Source organism: Carcharodon carcharias, chromosome 11 (assembly GCF_017639515.1).
Source record: "Carcharodon carcharias isolate sCarCar2 chromosome 11, sCarCar2.pri, whole genome shotgun sequence".
Lineage (NCBI taxonomy): Eukaryota > Metazoa > Chordata > Chondrichthyes > Lamniformes > Lamnidae > Carcharodon > Carcharodon carcharias.
Window position 1 is genome coordinate 70,470,485 of NC_054477.1, and position 24,662 is coordinate 70,495,146.

Consider the following 24,662-nt stretch of genomic DNA (forward strand, 5'->3'; position numbering starts at 1 on the left):
TTAATTTTATTTCCTTTAGGCTATAGTAGCCTAGGCCTAGACTAGTATAAGTTTATATGTTGTATCCGAAAACTGAAATTACCTGTAATCCAAAATGCAACTGGTCCCAAGGGTTTTGGATAAAGGATACATAGCCTGTACTTCTGTGCAAACTGCGGTTGTAGCTCAAACTTAATAAGCACTTGTCAGCTTCCATAAATCACAGTCAAATATCTTATCAGAACTTCCAGTGGAATTCTTAGAGTTCAGTGTTAATACTGCTTGCCAAGGGACTGCTCAATATTGAGAAACTTTTACAAGCAGAAGACATTACAGTATATGAAGACGTATATAGGCTAAAGACTGTACAAGAATACCAGTAAGTGATTGGATTTTACGAAAAGACAGAATAATGCTTTTTCAGGTCAGCTCAGTATCTGACTCAAACAGAAACACATCACCATACAAGAGCCTCCACACCAAGCTACTATGCAATCCATGATTAGAATATCTTCGCTCAATATGAAGCGCATATTTTTTCTCTCCCTAAACCCATTCCCCATAGGGACATGTTTAATTTACCTAAATCCATATGGAGTCAAGGCCTAGGACCTCCAAGTGTGAGTAGAGGCGTTGCTGAAGTTCATTTGGGAACTACACAGCCCAACAGCACAAGTAAATCTCCTGCTTGTTGTCTAACCAGGACCACTCTACCTGTTATACTATTGGTTCAAAGGCCATCTGCAGAAACATGGAAAAAATCCAGGCCTCCAGATACAATAAACCAGGCTGGTTGATCAATCAGAAGCACTCTGGAGCACTGTGAATCAGGTTCGCTCAGATTATCAGATTACTAAATCTACTGCAGAAGGTTGTCTTCTAACACCAGGCATGTACTCTTGGAGTTTCTTCAACCCCGAAAAGACCCCATTATCTCTTCTCCTTCCAAGTCTGAAGGAGGTTTGAGCCCTTGCTAAGCAAGCAGCATTTCATAGGAACTCAAGAACAAAATGGGGAGCTGCATAATTCAACATAAGCGCACTGCCTCAGAGCTTCAGCAGTAAAAGCTTCTCCCGCTGGAATCATAGAGCATTGTGCTTGGATATATAAAAGCATGCCCTAATTCCTGACCTGCAGAAAACTTTTCCCAACAGCTGTTAACCAAACTTTAAATAATCTCATCGGCAGTGCAGCAGACATCTGTTTTTAGTGTGCAAGACCTTATTTAAAGCTGATTATGACATGCTAGCAACAATTACATTCTAGATGTCCAATACCAATGCAACATAACAGATTTACTTATCACCAACAGATAATCTACTTTGGCAAAAATATATGCCCATCTTGAACCTGACTTCCTTTATACAAGAAACTCTACAATCCATTCTGGACCTTAGGAACCAATCTGATTGAACCCTGGAGAGAGTTCACAGGACATCTGCCACTATATGCAGATCCAAAACACCTCAAGCTTAGTGAACAAGCAAGCTAACTGTTAAGGAGTATAAAAAAGTGAAGTAAATATATTTTGCTTTCGAATTTTACTATATGTTTACTCTGGATGCACTACAAAGCACAGTCTATCTAAAAAGAATCCTAGCTGGCTGTATGTTATCATTACTGGGCTAGTGGAGCAGCAAAATGAGTTAGCCTGAGTAAATTAATAGTGAAGTTATCTGATTCATTCACTCATGGTAAAATGCACTTATCTCTTCCTAGTTAAATTTTTAATCTATTACAATGGATAGAGTACGCTTTGTTCTCCACAGTACTTAGTGAAGCACCAATGGTTTAATTGCTTAGACATATGGTTTTCAAGAACTGTACTCGTTATTTAACACAAATGTTACTTTTGTGAAATCTCATGAATGGAAACGTTAGTTAACAACAATCAAATATATATTTATCTCAAAACAAAGGGCATTTAGTGGCGGAAAATGATGATTTTAAAGAACAGTTGGCAGATTTATTATGTATACTTAACATGGACTGGGTCCCCATTTTAGGCTTGGATAAAAACGCAATATTTAATGCAAGTTTATTTGTGTTACAACTGTGCCATTTTGCCTCAGAATTCTACAGCACAGAATTAGCACTACATAATTCTGAATAATTTTCAAACCCAAAACTTAGAACAAAATAAAGAATACAAGATTCCATTCTAAACATTTCTAGCGGTATTGTGCTGATGTCAAACACTAAAACTGAAAAACCCAATAGCTCCTTGGTTCAAGTAGGATTCTTTCAATAATACTGCAATTTGAGCACCCTCTCATCTGAAAAGTGTATTTCCATGTAGAACTTCAACATATATAAGGCCTGCACAACAGCATGGTAACTTCTGACGGTTACTTATGGCCCGAAACACTTACATGGCCGATATAATGGGCATAAGAAACTCAGAAGTTCAGAGACTGCACTTTAAACATTTGTATTAGATTATTTATTCTTATCTAACCCAGAATGAAGAAACCTTTTACAATTTGTGGGCAAATCAGATTATTGATTAAACTTCAACTGTTTTGCTCAAGAGTCAATTCACTGAAACAGGACAGCACTGGCTAGAAGTTAGAAAGAAATGCTGGAAACCAACTTACTATCACTGATGAACAGAGTATCGCTTTTGCATACAAGAAATGAATGAATATCTAATGCACAGACAGCTGTCAATGAACTGTCAAAAATATTCATAGGCTTCTAGACAATAAGCTTTCAAGCACAGTATTGTTGAGTGAATTACAGCAGAGTAGGCAGGCAAAATAACTAAATTTTAGCTCAATGTTCTAGTATCAAACTGGAATACCATCAATGTCTTAAATACATGGAAATCCTCAGGTTACAAAAAATTTGTAATCTATACAAAGAACGTAGTTTATCACATGGCAGAAAAATTCAAAATTGGAGGCTTACTTGGTACTGTGGCAGCCATTAACTGCTTTGAGGAGATGTGATTAGCAGCCTTTTGTCACAAGATGACGATGGTGGTGTCACACAATTTACAACTCTGGCTGAAATACACGAGAAACTACAAATGTAAACATGGAGGGCTTTTACTTTCAATATAAACTTTGCAAGAATTAAATTAATTAAAGGAAGATTTTTCTGTGTCGCTGTTCACCTTGTTTTCTCCTAAAGCAGCAGGCATGAAAAAGGGTAGAAAATCATAAACACAAAAGCTCCTAGATCTCCACAAATTACAGCAGCTAAACAGTGTAACATCCTTCAAAGACATTAGCCAAAGGATTTGCAGATATTGACTATCAAAAGTTAATTAAACATAAGATTTATAATAAATTCCTACATTCCTAATTTGTACTCTGGTTGACAAGAATTTGCAGATATAATTGACAAATAAATAATTAGGGCATTTTATAAAATACATTGCACAATGCAACATATTCACAGCCAAAATCATTGATTATTGTGTGAAATGGTAATCTCTTCCCTGCTACCCTCTGCATTTCTAATTTTCTCTCCTCCTTCAAGATTCTGATTCACACTAGCTCCACAGGCACAACCCTTTGCATCTGACCCAAGTGTAACTCTTAATGTATGAGCCACCCAACCCGAACCTGTTGCTGTCCTCAGTAGCTCTCCAGACATGCAACTTCTTAATATAAACAGAAGTATAAACCTGGCTGTTGCACCAAACCCTCAGTCTTCCTCACTCCCCCCTACCCAACTGCAACTGATCACTCTCGATCACTCTAATTTAAGACAAGCTATTTCAGCACAGATCAGGGATTGAAACAGGATCATTTCTGATCTGTGTGACAAAGCCCACCACCAGGTACATGTATCTATTGAGTTACTGGGATGTTCCAAAAATCCTGTGTGGGTTAAAAGAATAATTATGGTAAAGAGCAGTACCAATAGGATTTACAGTAGTTAAACATGCAATGACAACATAGCATTTAGAGTTGAATAGTAGTCCATCAAAGAAAAATCTCAGACTTGGCTGTCAGGTTAAATGTCAAACTTACAACTATTTTAGTATAATTAAGGCACAGCTCCAAATCTGCATCATGCATCAGTGCATGGTAGCCTAAAAACCTCACCATGCCCATAAACTGACTGATTGCTAATGCAAAACAGCTACATCAGCAGTTCCAGAACTGCACTAACTACAAGGGTTTTAAAATCTGCATTTCAAAGTATTTTCTCCTGGCATAGAGATGCAAAAATTACTTTCTGCAAGCATCTGGGATCAAGGGAAATCTGGCCAACCTTGTTTTGGGTCAAGGCTAGTTTAGTTAACCTTGTTGAGTGGCAGCTTTAAAAGAATTCTAGCACAGAGTTGAGCTGAAGAAAACAACATATGACCAGCAATGAAGTATAGGTGGGGGGATTGTTTCTATTGTTAGATTTCATTATTATTTGTTCATCTCAAGGCTGAGTTCTGTACAGGAAAACTAGTGTTGGCACTAACACTGCAATCTGGCAGCCAACAGTCAGGATGCTACCTTCCAAATCCAAGACCATAGTGTTACGGCAGCAACTTGCAACACTGAACAGCCAACTGTGGTCCTATTCAGCAAACAGGCTCACCAAATAAACATTTTCTCCTCCTGAAATAACACACTCCAGTGTCAACCTAGGAGTTAATTTATCTGCTGTCTTCGGTCTCTGCACAAACTCCATTCCCTTGCCACCAACTTCATCCATCTCCCTGGCAACTGTCTGAGACTGAATCAGACTGCTCATAACTTGGTGTTATGTCTCACCTCCTGCATAAGCTTCCAACTACATATCCATGCCAACACTAAGACCGCCTATTTCTACCTCCGTAACATCATCCAACTCCACCTCTGCCTCAGCTGATACTTTCATCCATGCCTTCATTACCTCCAGGCTTGATTCTTCTAACAAACTCCAGGCTAGCTTTCCACATTTCAACCTGCATAAACTGGAGGTCATCCAGAATTCTGATACCCATGTCCTAACTCAAACCAAGTTCCATTCACCTAACATCCCTTTGCCTGCTGACCTAGATTGGCGCCTGGTAAATCTGTGCCTAGTTTTTAAAAAACTCATTTTTGTTTTCAAATCCTTCCTTAGCCTTGCCCCTCCCTATCTCTAATTTTCTCCAGCTGCACAGTCCTCCCGAGATACCTGTATTCCCCTAAATTCTGGCTTCTTAACCATTCCCAATTTTAATCACTCCACCATTGGTGGCCGTGCATTCAGCTGCCCAGGCCTTCAGCTCTGAAATTCCCTTCCTTAACCTTTCCACCCCTCTTTCCTCTTCTAAGATGCTCCTTACCATCTACCTCTGACCAAGCTTTTGGTCATCTCCCCTTAATACTTCCCTATGTAGCAGTGTCAAATTTTGTTTGATAACACTCCTGTGAAGTGCCTTGGGACTTTAATATCTTAAAAGGTGTTATATATAAATACAGGGTGCTGTTATCAGCATAGCAAAGTAAAGTTTTATGAACCCATGTAGGTTTGAACTCACTGCCGTCTGAAGTGCGATCAGGTCCATGTAGAGCTAAATGTGCTCAATCTATTATTTTAATTACTCAAGCACCCAAGAACCATTTCAACCTAGAAACACAAGAAAATAGGTTGAACAGCAAGATACAAATCCACGTGGTACAGATCTACATCAAAAATAACCAGCAAAGTGTTTTCTCTTTGAAATGGGGTCTGAAATAATATCTGTTAAGAATTAAAAGACTATAAAGGTGATAAACGAAATAAAATAATCAAATATTTTACAGGGACTACTAGAATAAAAACTAGCGGTGTTAGCAGCACTTGGGTAAATAGAAATGGGCTCCAGTGAGTAACTGCACATGAACTGGCATTGCACTAGTTTTCTTTTCAAACTTTTGCATATTTTGCAAAAAGTTGATAATGCAGCCTCAATTGAAATGGACTTGTTCAGAAGACAACAGCTAAGCAAAGAACCAAAAACCTTGATTTAAATGAGGAAAGCCAGGGAAAGCCCCATCTTAAATTGGCCAACAGAAATCCATATAGAGAGATAAAAAAATGTTTCAAAGCTAATCTAGTGCATAGCTGAACAAAGCAAACTAGGAAAGTTCCAATCTCAGACATGATGCTAAATTGGATCAGATAATTAGCCTCATTTCCTATGAGTTACAAAGTGACAAAAAATTCAACTAGGATTCCTGATCCTAACCCAGATATGCTGTGGGTGTCCTCTAAAGAAAAGGTCAGACTCATCTTTGATGCTTTGTAATCAAAGAGGTCTTTCATGCCTGGTACCCACTCAACAACCAGCCAGCCATCCAGCCTCTCAATCTGGCTGGGAAACAAACTGAAAAATGATATCCAGGTCCTGCTGTTAAATTCAGTTCTAGTTCTTTCAATTTGCCCAACCTTAAAGGTAGGCGGTGGCATAGAGGCCCAGGCTAATGCTCTGGGGGCAGGGGTTTGCCCATCAAGGCAGCTGGTGGAATTTAAATTCAATTAATAAATCTAGAATTTTGAAAACAACTAGGCTCGGTAATAACGACCAAGAAGCCCTTTTCGATTGTCGTAAAATCCCAACTGGTTCACTAATATTCTTTAGGGAAGGAAATCTGCCATCCTTACCTAGTCTGGCCTACATATGACTGCAGACCCATAGCAACATTGTTGGTTCTTAAATGCCCTCACAAATGGTCAAGCAAGCCACTCAGTTGTATCAAACCGCTACAAAGTCTACAAAAAAGAATGGAGCCAGATGGGCCACCCGGCATCGACCTAGGCACTGGAAACGACAATGACAAACCTATCGTTGGCCTGTTAAAGTCTTCTAACATCAGGGGCCTTGTGTCAAAATTCAGAGAGCTGTCCCACAGGCTAATCAAGAAACAGCCTGACATGGTCATACTCACAGAATCATACCTTACAATTAATGTCCTAGGCACCACCAGCACCATCCCTGGGTATGTCCTGTCCCACCAACAGGACAGACCCACCAAAGGTGACAGCACAGTGGTATACAGTCAGGAGGGGTTTGCCCTAGGAGTTCTTAACATCGACTCCAGACCCCAAGAAGTCTCATGGCATCAGGTCAAACATGGGCAAGGAAACCTCCTGCTGATTACCATGTACACCCCCCCACCCACCCCCCCATCAGCTTATGAATTAGTAATCCGCCATGTGAAATGCCACTTGGTGGAAGCAGAGGGTGGCAAGAGTGCAGAAAGTACTCTAGGTAGGGGATTTCAATGTCCATCACCAAGAGTGGCTTGGTAGCAGCACTACTGACCAAGTAGGCCAACTTCTAAAGGACATCGTTGCTAAGCTGGGGCTGCGGAAGGTGGTGGGCGAACCCACAAGAGGGAAAAACCCTAGTTGACCTCATCCTCATCAACCTGTCTGCCACAGATACATCTGTCCATGACAGTATTGGTAGGAGGGACCACCCTACAGTCCCACCTTCACATTGAGGATACCTTCCATCATATTGTGTAGCGCTACCAACATGCTAAATGGATAGATTGTGAACAGATCTAGCAACTCAAAAAGCTGGGCATCCATAGGGCGTTGTGGGCTATCAGCAGCAGCAGAATTGTATACAACAATCGGTAACCTCCCGGCCCGGCATATCCCACACTCTACATTACAACCAAACCAAGGGGGTCAACCTCATTCAATGAAGAGTGCAAGAGGACATGCTAGTAGCAGCCCCAGGCATATCTAAAAATGAGGTATCAACCTGGTGAAGCTACAATATAGAACTAACAGCATACCAAACAGCAAATGTAGCATGCAACAGACAGAGCTAAACAATCCCACAACCAACAGATCAGATCTAAGACCTGCAGTCCTGCCATATCCAGTCGTGAAATGTGGTGGAGTATTTAACAAGTAATGAGATGAGGGAGTTCCACAAATATTCCCATCACCAATGATGCGGGAGCCCAGCATATCAGCGCAAAAGACAAGGCTGAAGCATTTGCAACAATCTTCAGCCAGAAATGCTGAATGGATGATCCATCTCTGCCTCCTTCCGAGGTCTTCAGCATTACAGATGCCAGTCTTCAGTCAATTTGATTCAATCCATGTGATATCAAGAACGGCTGAAGACACTGAATACTGCAAAGGCTATGGACCCTGACAACACTCCAGCAATAGTACTGAAGATTTGTGCTCCAGAACTAGCTGCGCCCTTAGCCAAGCTGTTCCACTGTAGCAACAACACTGACATCTACCTGGCAATGTGGAAAACTGCCCAGGTATATCCTGTCCACAAAAAGTAGGGCAAATGCAACCCGGCAAATTACCGTCCCTTCAGTCTACTCTCAATCATTAGCAAAGTAATGGAAGGGGTATTGGACAGTGCTATCAAGCTGCACTTACTCAGGAACAACCTGCTCATTGGTGCTCAGTTTGGGTTCCGCCAGGGCCACTCAGCTGCTGACCTCATTACAGCCTTAGTTCAAACATGGACAAAAAAGCTGAACTCCAAAGGTAAGGCGAGAGTGAATGCCCTTGACATCAAGGCCGTATTTGCCCAGTGTGGCATAGAGAAGCCCCGGCAAATGGGAGTTGGGGGTGGGGGGGAAATGACCATGCACTGGTTGGAGTCAAACCTTGCACAAAGGAAGATGGCTATGGTTCTTGGAGGTCAATCATCTGCCCCTGAGACCTGTCAATTTAACATCAGATTCCAGTATCTTCCCTGCAACTATCAGGGACAGATTGGCCAAGTTTTTGTACGTGAGATGATCACAGACAGTTTGCATAGATTTGTGATGGGTAGGTCATGTCTAACTAATTTAGTTAGTGGAGTGTCTATGGGTGCTGTCAATATGGACATGTTCAATTGCTCAGATTTCCACTACTCGAGAGCCTATGATAACATGTACTACAGCTCTCTACAATGGAAAATTGAATAGAAGTGGTTACATGCAGACATAAAATAAGTGAAAGTCGCCATAGTCCCAGTGGACCATAGGCTGCTCTCTCATTACAGAGAGACGACCGGTGGTGAGTTTAACCTGGAGGGTCACCACACCTCAGGCGAGGGGCAAGGTTGAGAAGGCAGGGCCTTCATGGATGACCTCAGCCGGTACAGGAATTGAACCTGTGCTGTTGGCATCACTCTGCATCACAAACCACCAACTGAGCTAACTGACCCCTGAGACATAAAACGCAGGGTGGTTTGAAGCACTGGTTAAATTTTAAGAGAATGAAAATAATAAAATTGGAGTAAGACAGATAAGGACACAAATTGAAAATCATAAGGTCCATCTTAAGAGCAAGATAAAACTAAAAGTGAATTCTAAGACTACAGATTATAAACCAGGTTATCAAGCTTCCATGAATGACAAAAGTCTTGACTTAGAGAATTGAAAACTTGCCAGTTTATCCATATTAGATTCTAATCCCGGTAAATTTAAAAATCCTTGCTAAATTATATATTTAATAGCCATCTGAATATTAGCCTGTATTTCTCTTTGTGCAAAGGGATCACACAATAATGACTATGTATAACATGAAGTAGTCAAAATCAGCTGGAACACAGACACAACAGATTTTATTTAATATCAATAACTCAAGTGTAAGAGCAGAGTCAATAATGAGCATACCATTCTTCTGCACAGACTGTTATCATAACTCTCAACTATCTTAACAGGAAATAACGCCAGCACAAGTGAGAATTTTTTTAAGGTCTCTATTCAACAAAGTAAGAATTAAGTTACACAAGGGCACCGTTATGAAAACTATTGAACATAAATTGATTCATAAGTCTATCTGTTTGCAGACGGTTCCATTCTACTAATCTTTAGTCTACGTATTTTTGTCTATTTTGCTGCGGAATGTGGATTTTCAGAGTCACTTCAACATGTTGGAATGCCAGTCTGTTGACTTCAAATAAGCATAACAGTTGCCTCAAAATATTCAGCAAGAACAAAGGCTGATTTTGGCATGATATTGAACACACTGCCAGGAGCCAAATATTGTAACTGTATGAAAAACTTAGCATCAGAGGGGTGAACTTCTATGCCAGCGTGTAACAGTTGTGGCACAGGGATGGATTTACACTGCCAAGTTCACAAAGTGGTGCAATGTGAGATTTGTTTTAGCACAAACTTAACGGTGGACAAAACGATAAGTGCCTTGCCAGAAGGAAAGAGAAAGGGTTATGCTAACTGTCACTTTCTAGTTTGTAGCAGACCCAGGTTTTAATACTCATTCCTCTTAGTTCAAGGTTGTTTAACTTAAATTAACAAGATAACTTTGTTGTTAAAAAAAGTTCAAATTACCTGGCATAAGTGCAGACATAATGGCAGTTAAATGCCAGGCCAAAAAAAACCCTTAAGTTGCAACGAGTAGAGAAATTTGGGGACTCTTCAGTATTAAGTATTTGACATGGCTTGTTAGTATTTCAGTTGAAATGGCATACTTATGTTGAATTGAGACAGATTAAAATAGCTTGTTACTAAGGCAGCACCTATATAGTAAACAAAGAAGGACAACATAAGGAAAAATGAAAAGATTAAGTAAGTTAAAAAAGTTAGAAAGGCAAAGAGAAACTACAAAATTCAATTATCAAAGAATATAAAAGGAAATAGTGTAGTATTTTACAGACAAAAAGAGATGAAGAATCCAGCTTTGGATAGAGCTACTAAGGGATACACACGACAAACTAAATGAAATATTAAATAATTACTTTGCACTGATATTTATCAGGGAGAGTAACATGGTAGACACGATGCAAGAAGAGATTAAAAAAGAAATAGATACATTTAATATACAAAAAGAGGGGGAGATCAAACCCATGAGGTAATATTATATATAAAAGATTCATTAGAAAAGGGAATGTCAGAATACTAGCAGACTTTAAAACGTGATTCCAATACTTAGAAAGGAAAAAAAGCAAAACTCTGTTTCTCTCTCCACAGATGCTGTTAGGCCTGCTGAGTTTTTCCATATTTTCTGTTTTTATTACTTAAAAAGGGAGATAGCCCAAGTCCAGTGAACTACAGGCCAATTAGCTAATGGTGGTAGAAGGAAAATTAATGGAATCTTTACTCAAAGATGTAATAGAAAAAACATCTAGGAAACTGAAAATATAAAATTACTCAGCACAGATTTCAAAAGGGAAGGTCATGTTTGACCAATCTTATTGAATTCTTTTAAATAGTAACAGAAATGATAGTTCAAGTTAATGCAGTATATTTGGATTTCTAAAAGGTCCAGCAGACTCATGACTAAGGTTAGAGCAGGTGGAATCAGGAAAAAAAATAGCAGAACGAAAAGGAAACTGGCTGCAAAACACAAGAGAGAGAGTAAGGGTTGAAAGTCAACTATTCAGGCTGGCAGAAGTTGAAAGCGGTATTCCGCAGGGATTGCTGCTGGATTTAGAAGTACTATTTCAAAATTTGCAGACACCATCAAATTGGGCTACAATTAATAGAAAGGAGGTATGTGATAAAATACAGGAAGATATTAATAAAATTGCAAAATGAGCAAGTAACTGGCAAATGAAATTTAACATGGACAGTTGTAAGGTTGTATATTCTGGTAGGAAGAATAACAAGGCCACAAACTCCTTGGAAAACAAGTGTCTCATTGGGAGTGGAGGGATCTAGGGGTACAGATACACAAATCACTGAAGTAGCAATGCAACATAATAAGGCCCTAAAAGTATCATAGCACTGGGGAAATTTCAAGCAAGAACTGAACTGAAAAACAGATAAGTTCAGCTAAACTTGAAGGGTATCTTGGTTAGACCACACAGAGTACCATTTACAGTTTATCTTAAAAATGTTAAATTTGATTTAAGAACTGATATAGAATGTTAGAACAGAGAAGCACATCCTCTTCAGGCACACTACCTAACTTGATGTCTAGATTTTGATATTGTTCCCTCAGTTCTGAAACTATATTTCTGTATATAACAAATAATAGTCTAACATAGAACACTGCAGAACACCACTCACTAGGTTTTACCATGAAAGAAAATGTTTTTGACCTTGCCCCTTTTTTTTCTGTCTCCAGCCATCTCCTGATCAAATTGTTCCATGTGCCATTATCTTGGTCATAAGTTTCTTATGTGGCACCTCATTAAATGCTTTTTGAAAATTGATGTAAATGACATTCCTTCCATTTCCTTTCCAGTCTAGCGTCATTCATTCAAATGTATTTGCTTGAAAAAAAAAATTATCCAGTAACTGGAAGTAAGCAATTTCATAAAACAGAGGCTTTTCTGCACAATCACAATTTCAAATATTTGATCATTACCAAATTAAATAAGCATAATGAAATAAAGCAAATTCAAATAATGGACTATTTCTAACCTCATTTCTTCAAAAAATTCTAAAGATTGCTCAAGCACTGCCTATTTTAAGAACTCCATGGCCTGATTACTGAATTTTTCCTCAAGTGCTGAGGAATTTCATCTGTTGTCTTACAGACTCCAGAGCCTGGATTTTCACTCCCGAAAGTGGGTGTGAGACTAGGGGAATATCCCTGCTCGCTGCACCTGCCTTGGGAAACAGTGCCCCAAATGGTAGGATTTTTGTTCTGGAGGTTGAATGCATGGAGTCGGGCCTGCCGTCCCTGATTACAGATAGGAGGCAACTGAAGGGCCTGCTGAATACTCTGGATCATCTCAGTTGTGTTGTTGATTGCTAGGCCCTCTAGCTCCTGCCCCTCACAAGCCCTTAACTGCCCACCCACTCACTATGCCCCATCCATGCCAACCCATGCCCTTCCATGCATTCCCATGGCTCCTCATGCTATCCATGCTCCTCCACACACCCCCAGTGACAGTGCCTTGTCCTTCTCGGTGGTACGCGTTGTGGTTTGGAAGGTGCTGCCGAAGGAGCCTCGCTAAGTTGCTGCAGTGCATCTCATAAAATGTACACACTGCTGCCATTGCATATCAGTGTTGGAGTGAATGTTAAAGGTGGTGGATAGGGTGCCAATCAAGTGGGCTGTTTTGTCCTGGATGGTGTTGAGCTTATTCAGTGTTATTGGAGCCTCAATCGTCCAGCCAAATGGGGAGTATTCAGTCATGCTCCTGACTCCTTGTAGATAGTGGACAGGCTTTGGGAAATCAGGTGAGTTACTCAGCACAGAATTCCCAGCCTCTGACCTGGTTCTTGTAGCCATAGTATTATATGGCTGGCCCAGTTCCGTTTCTGGTAACCTCTAGGATGCTGATAGTGGGGAATGTCATTAAATGTCAAGGGGAAGAGATTAGATTCTATCTTGTTCAAGGTGCTCTTTGTCGGGCACTTGTGTGGCATGAATGCTGCCATTTATCAGCTCAAGCCCTAAAGTTGTCCAGGTCTTGCTGTGTATGGACACAGACTGCTTCAGTAGCAAGCTGTTGCAAATGATACTGAACATTATGCAACATCAGTGAACATCCCTACACCTGATCATATGAAAGAGGGAAGGTCACTGACGAAGCGGCTGAAGATGGTTGGGTCTAGGACACTATCCTGAGGAACTCCTGTAGCAATGTCCTGGGACTGTGATGATTGTCTATGCCTCTCCATCTACCCAAATGGCCCCTCATACCCTCCATGCCAACCCAAAGCACCCCACCCACCGACTCCCATGGCCCCTTATTGCCCATATGCCAATTTAGTCCATACCATGCCAACACTTGACCCCCAATGACCACCCTTTGCCCTTACACTCTCCATGCCAACTCAGCCAGTGCCTACCATGGGCAGACCTCAGTAGCAGTGTTGGGATGAAATAAGTTCCAAATATTTGTTATGGACTTGACTATATAAAAAACCCCAATGATAAAAGCCCAAACAATACATTTAAATCCTTTCAAGTACTTAATCCTTAATAAAAACAAACATTTCTGCTTGTAACCCTAGCTCAAAGGCTCAAGCTCAAAGATTCAGTTAATCTGGAGCTGTCAATCAAACTGTGAATTTACAGCCTCTCATCTTCCAATTCAGCACCTTACAGCCTTCTGGACTTAACATTGAGTTCAACAACTTCAGACCATGAACTCTCTCCTTCATCCTCACTTTTTATCCCCTTTTTTCAAGATTCATTTTTATTTTTAAATTTTTTTATCCACATATTTTACTTATTTTCATTTTTATTCATTGTTTTATCCCCACATTTTATCCCATTTTCAATCTTTTTTCCTACCACCATCCCATCCTCTCACCCCACCCTCACAAGGGCATCTTGTTCATGTTGTTCTTTCCAGAGTGCTTATACCCTTGTCCTGCTATTATCATATTTTGCTTTCTTACCTTAATGCCATTATCAGCACTCCTTCAGCCAGTACCACTACCATTAACACTCCTTTGTCCTTTTGTTCATGGCATCTTTGTCAATCTCCCCTTTGCTCCCACCTATCGCTGGCCTTCTATCCAGCTTCACCTGCTCCACCCCCCGAACACAGTATAAATATCACATTTTTACTTCTTTTGCTCAGAAGTCATATGGACTCAAAACTTTAACTCTGTTTTTGTCGCCACAGATGCTGAGATTTTCCAGCATTTTCTGTTTTTGTTTATTTAGTATCACTGTCTTTCCCTCACCTTCCAGTACAATCTTGTCTGATCCATCTCTTAATAGCCCCAGGCTCCTATCTCTTACCGCTGACATACCACACAGTGTTTTTGTTGCTCTTTTATTATTTTTTTAAATTAATTGTCTCTTACTTCCTTTGCTTTACAAATCTCCCTTTTAAGTTTTCCTATTTATATTTGTTTTGCCTTTTCTTTAAAAACATTTGCTTAGTAAGTACTAAAACAGTTTCTTGGTTTTAAATTTGACCTAACATTCCCATAAAACCATGAAATTCTAGCCTTTGATTTGGGTCCTATCTTCTTTACTGAAATATATGCAACTTTTTCCTCTCTATATTCTTACACTGAAACCAATTGTATAGTAGGTACTGTTTCCCAAGCGTTCCCCTCATTTCAGGTATCTCACTCAATTCAGAAAGGAACTTGCTCAGCCTACACAGAATCATAGCAGCTTACAGCACAGCATGTTAGATTGGTGCTGGGTCTTTGGATTCTGAGTAATCTTAATGCATATAGGAGTACTTGAGCTGGTTAATAGTTATGATGTCAATTGGTAGAACAGCTATAGGAACTACATCACTAATAATAGATGTTCAACAAGGTCAGAATGCAGTAAAACATGAGTAAAAATATTCCAGACACAAAACTGAAAATATTGGGAAAAAGACTGCTGGGAGATCAATAACAATAATTTATTAGCCATTAAATACATTATATAAATTAAACTTCCAAAAGCAACATAAACTTGGTCTAATTGATTCTGTTTCTACTGCACTCTATTTCACAAAATATAAATCTTAATTTCTCCTTACTTTTCCAGCCTTTGCAACTCTTCCCCATATAAGAACACTCCACCTTTTTAATGCAATTTTCAAATATTTGCTTGATAACACTTAGTATTGTAAATTGATATTTAATAACTTTTACTTGTTGATATGAAACATACTTTAAGACTGTGAAGCATATTTGATTCTCAATGAAATAATATATGTTCATTCCACAGATTCATGATAAACAATAATTTACATAAACTAAATAATGTAGTTATTAGGAAGCTACAGCAGGATCAAACCAAATAAAATTATTGGGCTGAACAACTTTCAGAATTATAGGACGACAAAGCACAGAAGGCATGCCAGCCCTTTGAAAGAGCTATATAGTTAGTCTCGCTCCTCTGCCTTTTCCCCATAAGTCTGCAATGTTTTCTCTTTCAAGTATTTATCCAATTCAGTTTTGCATCTATCACTCTTTCAGGCAGTGCATTCCAGGTCATAACAATTCGCTTTGTACAAAAAGGTTTCCTTATGATGCACCTGATTCTTCTTCAGATCACCCCTGCTTCGATTTCCTTTTTTTGCTGTCATGCATTTTTTGTTGCTAACACCACTGAATACCTTTGGATGTTTTCTACATTAAAGACATTAAGGTAAGTTATACTAAATAGGCAATTTCCGAGAGAATACCCACAGCCACAAACAAAAATGACTCAAAACTCAAAATGGAGCGCACAAAATATCAAGAAGGGCTTATCAATATTTTGTTTCTGCTGGGGGGAAAAAAAACAAATAGTGGAAAAGTACAAAAATCACTTGAATCAGTGAATTCAATGAGATTAGTTCAAACTAGTTAATTTTTTTTGTTTGAAACCACAAAAAGGCATTGTATCTTGAAAGAAGCTATACATATTTTATAATACATGCACTTAACTTGTCAATCCTCATGAAGTTATCTTCTTTTCATAAAAAATCAATTAGGTAATTCATCTGGATTGGCTTCTCTTTAGATCGATTACAGTTATGGTACAATAGCTTGGGTATCACGTTTCCCTCAACAACACATACAGCCTGGTGACTGAACAGACTGGAAGCAGAGAAACATATGTAGTGGCAGTCTGCTTACAGTACAAATGGTGGTTTTGATGGCTAACAAAATCTCTGCTGTCTTTTAAAATGTTTAAGTTAATACTAACAGCATCTGTAACAAATGGATAAATTGTTAACACAGATAGAAATAAATATATATGTCCTGATAGCCATTACAGAGAAGTGGCTGCAGAGTGATCAAGGCTTGACATTTTGAAGAGATAGGAAACTAGGAAAAGGTGGTGGGTTAGCTCTGTTAATTATAGATGTCATTAATAAAGTAATGAGAGCTGACCTTAGCTCAAAAGACCAAGATGTAGAAACAATTTGGATTGAGATAAGAAATAGGTAAGCTAAGAGGTCACTTATGGGAGTAATTTACAGGCCGTCTAACAGTAACCTCACTGTAGGACAGGGTATACAGGAAGAAATAAAGGGGACTTGTGAGAAAGGTACAGTGATAATCATGGGTGATTTCAATCTACGTGTACATTGGACAGATCGGAGTGGCAGAGGTAGCCTGGAAGATGAGTTCATAGAGTGTTTTCAGCTTTGTGACTAACAATTTGTTACAGCAACAAGTTCTACAGCCAACCAGTCAGGTAATTCTTGACCTGCCATTGTGCAATGAGGCAGGATTAATTAATGCCTCATAGTGAAGGCACCCTAAGGTAGCAGAGATCATAATATGATTGAATTTCACATTCAGTTTGTGGGAGAGCGGAGTGGATCTAAGACTAGTGTTTTAAAACTTAAAGAAGGGCAATTATAAGATATGAAGACAGAGCTGGCTAAAATGAACTGGGGAATAAGGTTAAGGGATAGGTCAGTAGAGATGCAGTGGTAGATATTTAAGGAGGTAGTTCATAAAACTCAGCAAAGCTGCAACCCAATGAGAAAGAAAGACATTAGGGGAAGAATGCGCGGCCATTCGTGGCTAACTACGCAAGTTAAAAATAGTATCAAATTGAAAGGAAAAGTGTACAATTGCACACATTAGTGGCAGGTCAGGAGATTGGTCAGAATATAAAAAGCAGCAAAGAATAACAAAAATAAAATAATGAGGGAGAAATTAGAGTCTGAGAGAAAGATAGCTAAAAGTATAAAAACAGATAGTAAGAGTTTCTCTGGGAATTTAAAAAGATGAGTAAGTAAAGTGAGCTTTGGTCCTCTAGAGAGTGAGAATGGGAAATTTAATAATGGAAACAAGGAAATGGCAGATGAATTGAATAGATATTTTGCATCTGACTTCACTGTAGAGAATACAAATAACATCCCAGAAATAATTGCAAACAACAGGTAAAAGAGAGAGAAGAACTTAAAACAAATATAATCATCAGGGTATGGGTACTGAGAAAATTATTAGAACTAAAAGCTGAGAAGTCCTCAGGTCCCCAGGATGGACTTCATCCTAGGGTCTTAAGAGAAATGACTGCTGATATTGTGGATGCATTGGGTTTAATTTTCCAAAATTCCCTAGATTCTGGAAAGGTCACATAAGATTGGCTATTTTTCAATGTGATGACTCTATCCAAGAAGGGAAGGAGACAGAAAGCAGGAAAGTGCAGGCCAGTTAGCTTAACATCTATCATGGGGAAAATTATGGAATCTATTATTGAGGAGGTTATAGCAGGGCACTTAGAAAATCTCAATGCAATTAGACAGAGTCAACATGGTTTTATTAAAGGGAAATCATGTTTGACTAATTTATTAGAATTCTTTGAGGAAGTAACAAGCAACGTGGATAAAGAGGAACCAGAGGATGTGCTGTACTTAGATTTCCAGAAGGCATTTGACAAGGTGCCACATCAAAAGTTACTGCACAAAATAAGAGTTCATGGTGTAGGAGTTAAAGTATTAGCATGGGACGATTGGTTAGCTAGCAGAAGCAGAGAGTAAGCATGAATATGTCATTTTCAGGTTGGCAAGATGTAACAAGTGGAGTACCACAGGGATCAGTGCTGGGACCTGAACTATTTATAATTTGTATCGACGATTTGGATGAAAGGACCGAATGTATTGTTGCTAAATTTGCTGCTGACACAAAGGTACGTTGTAATACAAGTTGTGAAGGGGACATAAGGAGTCTGCAAAGGGATATAGATAGGTTAAGGGAATGGGCAAAACTTTGGCAGAAGGAGTATGATGTGGGAAAATATGAACTGGTCCACTTTGGCGGGAAGAATAGAAAAGCAGCATATTATCTAAATAGAGAGAGATTACAGAACTTAGTGTGGAGGGATCTGGGTGTTCTGGTACATGAAAAGTTAGTAAGCAGGTACAGCAATTGATTCAAAAGGCAAATCAACAACTGTCATTTATTGCAAGGGGAATGGAGTACGCAAGAGGGAAATTATACTGCATTTGTGCGGGGCATTGGTGAAATCAAATCTAGAGTAGTGTATACAGTTTTGGTCTCCTTTTTATACGAAACTGCATAACTGCATTAGAAGCAATTCAGAGAAGGTTCACTTGACTGATTCCTGGAATGAAAGGGTTACCTTCTGAAGAAGGTTGTTTAGGCTGGGTCTGTATCCATTGGAATTTAGAAGAATGAGAGGTGATCTTATTGAAACACAAGATCCCGAGGTGTCTCGACAGGGTGAATGGAGAGACTAGAACCAGGGGACACAGTTTAAGTGGTCTCCCATTTAAGATGGTGATGAGAATTTTTTTCTCTCAGAGGGGCGTGAGTCTGTGGAATTCTCTTCCCCAGAGAACGTGAATGCAGGGTCACTGAATATTTTTAAGGCAGTGATAGAATCTTGACTAACAAGGGAGTTGGAGTATGGGGGTAGGCAGGAGAGTGGAGTAGAGGCCATAATCAGATCAACCATGATCTTATCAAATGGCGGAGCAGGCTTGAAAAGCTGATTAGCCAACCCCTACTCCTAATTCGTATGCTCCTATGTAATACTTAATATTTAGCAGTTTTGAATTTCATTTGCCTAATTGCGCACTCAGTTGAAAGGCTTTAATAAATCTTTTGTTGCATCCTATACCTCGACTGCCTTCCAAATTTTATCGTTCCAAATTGGAGACATTGATATTTAGTATCTATATTAGATTAGATCATTTAAAATCCCAGTGGACCAACAATCAACATTCTTTGACATTCAGAACAGCAGTGGCTCTACTAATTCTAATTAGTTATAAAGCCACCTCACAAATAGCCCCAGCTTCCTAATTTTTTTGAAACATACACACTACAATTTCCATGACTTGTGGAAGAATTTCATGTGCAATTTATAAAATATACTCATCACCCACATGCTCATCTGTAACTAGTTAATGATTAAAGCAGGTTGCATAATTTATCACATGGCAAAAGGGTAAAAATTAATTTTTACTTTTCCAGATATTGATGACTGAATCACAATATGACTAGCAGGAAGTCTTAAAACAAAACTTCTATTTTAGAAGGCACCGCAGATCCACGGATCATGGAAAGAACTTCTCAGACCAGTCCTTCCACATTTCAGAATCATGACAAGACTTTCGTTGGAATGCTAGCAATCTACAAAGAGTAAAACTGAAAACACATTTACTTGACCAAAGGTTGCTCATGGCATCTCAAACTTTAAAGGTGTGGAGAACAAGCAACATGGGTCTCTTCTTAGGGTCTGCTAAGCAATACAAACTTAACATGGATTTTATTATAGAAAACAGAAATTGTGCCAGCATTATTGGTTGAAAACCCTCAAATTTCATAGTTTCAGCCTTTCAAATTTCAGCCTTTGCATCCTGACCAACATTTGTCCCTCAACCAGTGCCTAAAAATTGATGAAAACAAAGGCAAAATACAGCAGATGCTGCAAATCGGAAATAAAAACAGAAAAAGTAGGGACATTCAGCTGATCAGGCAGCATCTCTTTAGAAAGGGAGGTATTATTTTAAGTCAGAAGTTAAGATTTACTGGGAATGGTAACATAGGGGCCATGTTACTGGACTGGTATTCTCAAGGCCTGGACTAACTTATTTAGAGATACGAGTTGAAATCCCACCACAAAATTATTTTTTTTAGAATACCCTCCAAGCCTTATTGTGCACAATTTCAGTCTGATGCACTATGTTTTTCTGCTTTGGAAGAGATATACACAAAAACACACATGTTAGCATGCAAGAAGATGGGAGGAGTGAAAAAGAGCAAAAGTGTGACTAAGAAAGAAAAGACGATAAATTGAAATAAACCACCTGTTGCCACGGGAGAGCGGAATGAAGATGAAAGTGATACATGCAATGAGTACAAGACGCATGTTGTTTTTTTTATCTTTCATAAGATGTGGCTGTCATTGGCCAGGTCAGCATTTGTTGCCCATTCTTAATTTCCCTTGGGAAGGTGGTGGTGCGCTGCCTTCTTGAACCACTGCAGTCCATCTGTTGTAATAGCACTATTAGGAAGAGTGTTCCAGGTTTTTCACCCAGCGACAGTGAAGGAATGACAATACACTTACATGTTAGGATGTTATTTGGAGGAGGGTTTGCAGGTGGTGGTGTTCCAAAGCACCTGCTGTCCTTGTCCCTATAGAGATGGCAGATCTGGAAGGTGCTGTTGAGGAGGCTTGGCGAATTGTCTGTACATCTTGTATGTGGTAAACATTGCTGCCACCTTGCGTCAGTGGTGGAGGGAGTGAATGTTTAAGTTGGTGGATAGGGTGTCAACCAAGTGGGCCTCTTTGTCCTGGATGGTATTGATCTTCTTGAGTGTTTTTGGAGCTGCACTCATCCAGGCAAGTGGAGAATGTTCCATCACACCGCAGACTTGTGCCTTGTAGATGGTAGACAGGCTTTGGGGTGTTAAGTGTTGAGTTATTCACTGCAGAATTTCCCCACTCTGAACTGCTGTTGTGGCCACAGTATTTATATGGCTGATTCAGTTCAGTTTCTGGTCAATGGTAACCCCCAGGATGTTGACAGCAATGGTAATACAATTGAATGTCATGGGGAGATGGTTAAATTCTCTTGTTGGAGATGGTCATTGCCTGTCACTTGTGTGATGTGAACGTTACCTGCCATTTTACAGCCTAAGCCTGAATATTGCTGCTGCATGTAAACATGGGTTGCTTCAATATCTGACCACTTACAGCATAACTCACATATCTAGCTGCATCTTCACAGGGAAATTGAAGTGTATGAAGTGCTTGTATTACTAACTACTGCCTCAACAAATAGAATAAGTGATTGTCTCTCCTTATTGTACCAAGTAGCCTGGTACAATAGTCATGGTCCTATATTTACAAGCCTATCTTTTTCTTTTTAAACAATAGATATGTCTCTAACAATGTTGTTTCCACACTGCAAATCTATATCTGTGTGGAGTGTAAAAATTCAATTTCCACAACAAAGCCCATGATATACTGTCACTACCACTGATGCATGACTACTAATTCAATTTAAACCCGAGTATATTGTGGATGAACTGCTAAATTTGTGAATGCACAGGACCACGCTTCCCAGTGCTACCACACAACTTTCCATCTCAGCACATTAGACCGCAGTCTCCAAATCCAAGTCTAATCCACAGTTCCAAGCAGGAACCTCAGCGCCTCTCAACTGTGGAACACAAGAGGATCAACAAACTGAGCAAAAACAGAATTACCTGGAAAAACTCAGCAGGTCTGGCAGCATCGGCGGAGAAGAAAAGAGTTGACGTTTCGAGTCCTCACGACCCTTCGACAGAACTAGGTGAATCCCAGGAAGGGTTGAAATATGGGTCTGTCCGCAAGAGTGACCCAAACCTCCCTGTCGCTTGCCATTTCAACACTCCACCCTGCTCTCTTGCCCACATGTCTGTCCTTGGCTTGCTGCATTGTTCCAGTGAAGCCCAACGCAAACTGGAGGAACAACACCTCATCTTCCGACTAGGCACTTTACAGCCTTCTGGACTGAATATTGAATTCAACAACTTTATGTCTTGACCTCCCTCCGCCATCCCCACCCCCCTTCTGTTTCTTCCCCCTTCCTTTTGCTTTTTTCCAATAAATTATATAGATTTTTCTTTTTCCCTCCTATTTCCATTATTTTTAAATATTTTTAAATCTTTTATGCTCCCTCCACCCCCACTAGAGCTATACCTTGAGTGCCCTACCATCCATTCTTAATTAGCACATTCGTTTAGATAATATCACCAACTTCGACACCTATGTGTTCTTTTGTTCTGCCGTCTGTGACATCTTTTGATGATCTGCTTCTATCACTGCTTTTGCCTACAACCACACCACCCCCCTCCACTTCTCTCCCCCCTCACCGCCCCAACCACCACCACCACCACCGCCACCACCACCTTCTTAAACCAGTTTATATTTCAACCCTTCCTGGGATTCACCTAGTTCTGTCGAAGGGTCATGAGGACTCGAAACGTCAACTCTTTTCTTCTCCGCCGATGCTGCCAGACCTGCTGAGTTTTTCCAGGTAATTCTGTTTTTGTTTTGGATTTCCAGCATCCGCAGTTTTTTGTTTTTGTTTTTGTTTTTATCAACAAACTGAGCCCTGGTGTATCCCACTAGGCACCAGATCTCTAACAACATGGATAAGTGGAGAGAGTGACCACCCGGTAGAGCGAAGACAGCAGATGGTTGTATGTGTTTTCTTTGACCATCACCTGAAATAAATGGAAATGCAACCCAGCTCCATGGAGTTAATTTGCAACTGCCAATGGAAGCAGCAGAAACACTAGTGATCGCAGGATCAAAAGACAATAAAAAGTAGAGGCAAACCTAATGAAACACACACTAACTGCTCACCTCAAATTCTTGTTTAAAAATTGTGTCAAAATGTCAACACCCTATTCAGTTACACTGACTCAAAACATTTAACTTGGTTTCTCTCTCAGAAATATTGCCAGACCTGCTGAGTTTTTCCAACATTTTCTGTTTTTATTCCGATTCACCTTAGCTGGTAAAGAGCTACAGATTGTGTGTCTATGTTCCCAACAACACCCAAACAATGCAACTTTAACCCGAAGAATCTTAATGGTGCACAAAAATACAGAAAACATTGATAATGTTAACTGTAGAACATCTGTAGGCAAAATACAGGAATTAAGGTACTTTGGAGAGTGCCAATTGTAAAGTTTAAATAGCACAATGTAGCAGCACCATGATGCATCACCAGCACTGCAGAAACAAACAGTGAAATTAACTCTGCTTAACAATCCAAAGATGGGAACATCCTTGATGCATCATTCATTAATGGTGGGTTTTTTAAATTAAACATACACCATAATCAAAAATGTATAGAGTAACACATCCCACCTTTATTTATTTAAAGAATTCACATGAACTGCTTACATGGTCTAAATTGGTAGGAGTACTTGGGGGACGTGGAAATGCCTGACTGATGCCTTAGTAGCAGAAACGCAAACACATGCTCATAGCCTAATAAAACAAACTTTAAATAAAGATTGTAAACTACGGACACTGGAAATGCTGCTAACAGTATCACCAGATTCCCAGCTGTCGTTATTAAAGCACTGTATCTACTTCAGCTTTTATTTCCTCTCCTGAATAGAAAGCTATTAAATTCATCAAGATGTTCCTCTATAACTCAGTGTAAAGTGAGTATTGTGTGGAAGACTAGGTGCATTCTAGCATCCTGAAGTCATAAAAGGCCTTTTCATATATTAAACCCTAAACTTGTACTACAAAGAGGTTATCCATTTATAATTTTGTGACCATATCCATCACAGCAAGAAATATGAGAGAAAGTGCATGCATTAATACAAGGCCGTATGTCCTCAGAACAACCAGCACATGCCAGAAAAACAATTAATCTGTCCATTTCCTGCTGTTGTTCAGACAGGAATGTTGGCCAGCATACACGTAGAACTTTTAAAACCATGGAATCTTTTTGTCCTACTTGAATCACCAGAACGTGCAGAATGAGTTTATTTAATGTTTCATCTCAAAGATAATACTTCCGACAATGCAGCACTCGCTAAGTCTTGCACTTCAGTGTTAGATTTTGTGTTTATTATAAGTTTTGGATCTGCCTAAGATACCGTATTCTCCCAGATACAGCTAGTTGTTCCTGTCAGAGCATTTTACATTCAGGGCTATGACCATAATGTCCAATTTCTAATTACAGTATAGCATAATCTGAGGGTGCAAGAATAGAACCCGCTTGCAATCTGAACTATTATTCTGAACTGTTATTATGTCTTTTGCATATGTCCTCCTAACGTTTTCAAAGGTAAACTGAAATACTTGGTGAGATGAGGCCAGATACAAACTGTCAAAGATGTTTTATTTCACAGACAGCAGGCGAATGTACGGAGTGATTGTCAAAGCAAATTACCTTAATACAATCTCACTTCTCAAAAATAATTAAATAATAAACC

At 39.5% G+C, this 24,662-nt stretch overlaps 1 protein-coding gene across 4 annotated transcripts in view; it reads right to left on the reverse strand.

Annotated features, from left to right (window-relative positions):
* Positions 1-24,662, reverse strand: part of LOC121284277 (cytoplasmic protein NCK2) — a 63,046-nt gene that overhangs the window by 23,813 nt on the left and 14,571 nt on the right. For 2 of the 4 annotated variants that reach the window (XM_041199627.1, XM_041199628.1), the window contains exon 2: positions 2,890-2,987. The exons of 1 other annotated variant lie outside the window; for it this stretch is intronic. The gene's annotated coding sequence lies outside the window, so the exon portion shown is untranslated. Of the gene's footprint in view, positions 1-2,889; positions 2,988-5,437; positions 5,527-24,662 lie in introns of all 4 variants that reach the window. One more of the 4 variants, XM_041199626.1, reaches the window with a different exon arrangement.